The sequence below is a fragment of the Cetorhinus maximus genome, chromosome 17 (assembly GCF_964194155.1).
Source record: "Cetorhinus maximus chromosome 17, sCetMax3.hap1.1, whole genome shotgun sequence".
Classification (NCBI taxonomy): Eukaryota; Metazoa; Chordata; class Chondrichthyes; order Lamniformes; family Cetorhinidae; genus Cetorhinus; species Cetorhinus maximus.
In genome coordinates, this window is record NC_135895.1 from 37004007 (window position 1) to 37010006 (window position 6000).

Sequence of the window (6000 nt, forward strand, 5' to 3'; positions counted from 1 at the left end):
ATATGTTAAGGAGCTTATGTGGCAGTATGGCAAGAGGAGGGAATTTCCAGATATATCCTCAACTTACCACGAAAAATAAATTAACAGGTCACTGATCACATGGGAACATATGAATTGCTAAACAAAAAAAGACCATGGTCCTTCTAGTTTGCTGTGTACCATTCTGGCAGTCATGTGATGTAAAATATACAATTGTTGACTAATCATGGCAATCAATCACTGTCAATTAGTCTACAACAGACCCAGACATGAGGCGAGGAAAACCCACCACTCATGGAAAGCGTTGGGATTTGCTCTTCCAGAGCATGCTAAGTTGCCATATGCCATCAGTGTAAGATAATCAACCAGAAATCCAAAAGGGAATTCCGAAGTAAACATAACACAACGAGTGGTAAGAATGTGGAACTCGCTACCACAAAGAACAGTTGAAGTCAATAGTATAGATGTATTAAAGGAAAACTAGACAATCATTTTAAGGGAGAAGGGAATAGATGGTTATGATGGTAGATTTAGTTGAGTGAAGATGGGAGGAGTCTCAAGTGGAGCATAAACACTGGCATGGACTGGTTGGGCCGAATCGCGTGTTTCTGTGCTGTATATCCTATGGATTGTCATGTCGCAAATTACTCTCAAATTTATCCCTTTCCGTCTTGATATCATTCTGATAAATCTATAGCCCCTGCACCACCACCACCTACTTTTGCCCCATCAAGACTAATATACCTTTCCTGAGATGTGGTGCCCAAAACTGAATGTAATACTCCAAACGGGGTCAGATCAAGGCTGTGCACAACTGAAGCATTATATCCTCCTCTTGATGTTTCATCCCCGTTGCGATAGAGGCCAACATTCCATTATCCTTTTTGATTACTTGTTGTACCTATACATTAGCTTTTAGTAATTAGTGCACCTGGATAACCAAACCCCTTTGCTCATTAATGTTCCTAGTCTGCTGCCATTAAGAAAGTATTGGAATTTTCCTTTCTTGGATCCAAAGTGGTTGATCTTACTTGCCTACATGGAACTCTATCTGCCACAGTTTAGCCCACTCACTTAAGCCGTCTATGATCCTTCCTAACATCCTGTTCCCATTCACAAAACCTACTGTGCCTCCTAACCTAGTGTCAGCTGGAAAATTGGATATATAACGCCATGTTTCTTCATCCAAGTCATTGATGTATGTGGTGAAAAACTGAGGCCTCAGTGCAGATCTCTGGGGAACACCACTTGTACGTCCCATGATCAGGTTAAGTTTCCTTTATTAATTTTTCTGTCCCTTACCTCCCAATCAATTACCAATACCTCCAATTTTGTGCACTTACATTTTTGCTAATAGCCTCCTGTTAAAAGGCATATCAATTTGCACTCTGGAAGACTGATTTAAATGTGACACAAAACCCATGCCCCACATTGAGAATGTATACCCCATTCTTATATCTTAACCTCTCTCTCACTATGATGGGGGAGTTAATACTGAGGCCAAAGTATTAATTTACTAAGTTTGGCATACCTTCATTATTTATTACAATATCACCTGCATCTATCTCTGATAGGCCAACATTCACTCTTACCAGCTTCTCTTAGATTTATAAAAAATTAAACTATTAGCGTTGATATCCCTCAAGATTTTTCATAATCCTATTTTGTACCTCTTTATCACTTGATTTCTGATCCTTTTGCTGCTTTTTAAATTTCTATTTGTACTTGAATTTGTGTAAGCCTTTTCCATTAGTGTGATATTGGGGCCCACATTTTTGTTGCCGGATCAGATGCGCAGAGATGGGAAAATTCCTGGCTTCACAAACTTGATCTTTAATAATGGCTGCCCAGACATTGGATTTTCGGTCCGGGGGCTGCAGGCTAGATTAGAAGCCGGGGTGGGTGAACCCAGGAAGAAGTGAAGAGGTTGTGTGTGGAGGCAGGCTGGCTGGGAGGCCTGTCTCATGGCTCTAGCACTGTGTCCAAAAGATTAAAACAAAGCATGCTGTTGAAGCTTTTCATCTTGCACTCATCAGGACGGATGTAAGATTAGCAAATCTCAAAGGGAACAACAATTTATACTGAATGAGAAGAGGGTGCTGATTGGTTGGCAAGTGGACTCTGGTTAGTAGAGGTGCTGCCATGGAGAATGCACCAGGGAAAACTTAAATGCTAAGCCTTTGTTTAAATTAAAACCTGCCTGCACCCCCTCCCCCCCCCCCCCCCCCCCGCCCCCCCCATGGCCTTTTATAGCCCTTGTGCCAACCTATGCTCCTGTATCCACCCCATGGCCCTTTATAGTCCTTCTGCCAACTTATGCCCCTTCACCCACCTCCCATGGCCCTCTATAAGCCCCTGTGCCAACTTAATGCCAACCCTTTGCCCTTAGACCTACCATACCAACTCACTTGGTATCCACCATGGGCAGACCTCAAGACCCTTACAGAAATGAGATAAAATAACCTTCTATAAAAAATAAAGTTCTCAATATTTATTGCAGACTACACTATATTGAAAAAACACTCTCATTCATAAAAATTCATTTATAATATTTGCATTCCTTCAACTAAATAAAACCTTATAAAAACAAACATATCATTCAATCCTTTATAACAACAAGCATGGAAATCATAATCCCAGATCAAAGAGTCTATAATCACTTGTAGCTGTCAATCAAACTATAAAATGGCAGGCACCCTACTGAAATAATGGATGGTTGTAAAGTCAGTCAAGCAGCACTAATCCTATAATAGATCCTTCAGGTTTATGTCAACAGAGTGAAATATCAAGCAATCCTTTTTTCAACATTCCAGACATTTTTGTTCAAAGATTTAAAGGGCTGGAAATTTAAATGCCTTGACAGCTTGATAGGTCCCTTTGACAGCTCCCTTTGACAGGTGCTTCTGACAGTTTTGACAGCTCCATTTGACAGTTCTGTTGACAGTTTCAATGAGCTTGTCAATAATGCGTTTATGTACTTTTTACGCACATTTATGCCGAATTTTAATACTTCCAAAGGGCACCTGACCTCCATCAAACGGCACCTTACCTTCCCCAAAGGTGTCCCAGAACCAGTTCCATAGGGGTACCTTACCTCTCCAAAGGGGTACCCTGGCTATCCAAACAAATCCACCAAACCCAGACCTGCTCTTACCTGGTCTAATCTGCACACATCAGTCCTGGCCTACCAAATCCCCACTTCAGCAGAGGTGGCTGATGATTTAAATGGCCAGCGGCCTCCATAAACCGTGCATGTGCGAACGTACCCCAACCCAATGCTGCACCCTTGAAAATGTGAAGTTCCGTCTTCAGGGGCGGGACTTCTGATTTTTGGGCATTTCTGCAATTTTCGCCACAACGGAGAGCCTCTCCATTGTGGTGAAAATCTTGGCCTGGCTTTTATCTCACTTTACCTCATGCTTAACTGCACAAGTGGAGCTTTTGTCTTTTGAGGGTATGGACTGGTCTTGTACCAAGAGCTTCTTTGAATACCTCTCAATGTTAGACTGAGGTGAACATTTTCTCATTCCTTCAGAGTTCACTTTCTTAAATTTAAACCATGGTTGTGGCACTTGCTTTTCCATCTCAAACGCAATTTCAAATTCAATCATATTATGGTCACTGCTCACAAGATGTTCCCTTACAGTCAGATTGTAAACTAATTGTGGCTTGCAGCTGATCGCTGAACCTTTAGAACCATCCTTTGATGGTTCTAAAACATCTTGTTCGAGAAATTGATTGCCTTTACTATTTGAGTTATTCTGCTTCGCCTTATCTATGTGGAAATTAAAATCACCCATTAAAACCACATTGTGTCTGTGTACAGCCTTTGCGCAGCTTTCACTACTGGCACCCGATATGAATGAAGTTATGCGAGGTCTCCAAAAAGCTGAAAGCAGCATCTACTAACCACAAAGCTCACCAGGTGCATGCCACTTTATATACAGTCGTAAAACTGAACATTCTAAGCTCTCGCTGACGGGGAACTTAATTTGGAGGGCGAACTTAATTCCAACGAGGTGGTCTTTTAATGAGCATGCATGAGATGCTAATGCATGCAAATAGGGTTCCCAACATTGTTTGTCGGAGGCTCGACCTGCCTTTAACCAGCCTTGAAAGTCAGGAGAACAAATTTCACACAGTCTATTCCACTGTCGGGAAACAGATTTTTTGCCTCCTGCCAAACTAAGTGCTCCCACCCGCTATGATTCTGGCAGCTGACAGGATCAGAAGATTCCACCCACAGATGGAGAGGCTCTCTGTCGTTGTGAAAATGGCTCCAGAGGACCGAATCCAGAAGTCCTGTCGGGACTTTTGCAGGGTTGGGAATGTAGAGCGGGCCGAACTTTGCTCATCTGTGGTTTACGTAGACAGCTGCATATTTTAAAGTGCAGCTGCTTTCAGTCTGATCTGATTTTCACAGGAAACAGTGGGAAATACAACATGTGCGTTTTAGACCTGGTAGGAGAAGGTCTAAACTTATCAGAGTTTGGAGAGATAGAGTACCTTTCTGGAGAGGTAAGGTACCCTTTTGAATATGGTCCAGGGACACCTTTGGGAGAGGTCAGGTGCCCTTTGAGAGAAGTCAAATGCCCTTTGGGAGAAGTCAAATGCCCTTTGCGATTGTTAAAAGTGGACCTGAGCGTGCGTAAAAAGTGGATAAACTGCTTGGAACTGTCAAGTTCATTGGAGCTGTCAAAGGGAGCTGTCAGTCTCTCAAGACATTAAATCATCTGCACTTTAAATATTTGAAAAAACTGTTTGCAATGTTGAAAAAAATCAGTGCTTGCTTTTTCACTCTAAACATTGACATAAGCCAGAAGGTTACCATTAAAGGATTTGTGCTGCATGACTAATTTCGCAACCTGTCATTATCACAGTGGGGTGCCTGTCAGTTCACAGTTTAATTGACAGTTCCAAGTGTTTATAAAGTCTTTGAAGTGGGAATATGAATCTAAGTGCTTGTCCTTAAGGGATAAAAGGAAGTTAAATGTAGTGAATGAGTTTTTGTCAATTATAGTGATTTTTTTTTAACAGCAAATTCATTAATAGTCACAGAAGAACTTTATTAATCTCAGTTTAAGCCCAGAGGTCTGCCAATGTGGATGCTGGGTGAGTTAGCATGGAGGGTGTAAGGGCAAAGGATGGTAGTTGGGGGGCATGGGTTGGCATGAGTTGGCATTAAACTTGATAGGGGCTATAAAGGACCATGTGGGGGTCAGTGGAGGGGTATTGGTTGCATAGGGGCTGTAAAAGGCCATGGGCTGTGATTGGAGGAGCATGGGATGGCTAAGGGGCTATAAAAGGCCATGGAGGGTGTTGGAAGGGTATGGGTTGGCATAGGGGCTATAAAGGGCTATGGGGGGCAGTGGAGGGGTATAGGTTGACATGTAAGCCATAAAAGGCCATAGGGATTTGGTGACATGGAGGGTATGAAGGGCTGTGGGGGAGTGGGTAGAAGGGCATAAGTTGGCATAGAGAGTATGAAGGACTGTGGTGGTTGGACAGAGAGGTATAGGTTAGCATTGGACCATGTAGTGGCATGAGTTGGCATGGATGGGGCATGGAGATTGTGTGGGGGGGATGGTGAGGAAAGGTGAGGGCTGTTTTTGTCTTTATTTCTTCTTTATGAAGTGCTGGAGCACCAAGGTGGGCCTTTTTGCCCAGCCTGCCCCCGCATTCAGCAGCAGTCCCAGTGCTGCCTTCAAATTGTTTCTAGGGCAGAAGGCCAGACTCCCATTTCACCTGCTGACTGCATCCCCCCCACCCCCCCCACCCTCACCCCCAACACGCCGGAACAAAAATCCAACCATGTGGGCCACTTTTTGCCAGGTTGGGTTTGCAGAGCTGAGAATTGTCTCTGCGCTCCTGACCAGGGAGTGAAAATTCAGGCCTCTGTGTCCGCACATGCTTGACTCTCTACCTTTGATGCTGTTATCCGGCCTTTCCAAATTTCTTTTTTTCCATTAATTATACAGTATTTGTTTATTTACCATTTTCTGGAGCTAAATGATTCACCTG

General features: G+C 43.1%; 1 protein-coding gene across 3 annotated transcripts in view; it reads left to right on the top strand.

Annotated features, from left to right (window-relative positions):
• Positions 1–6000, top strand: part of LOC144692325 (ERI1 exoribonuclease 3-like) — a 443641-nt gene that overhangs the window by 200485 nt on the left and 237156 nt on the right. The window lies entirely within an intron of this gene.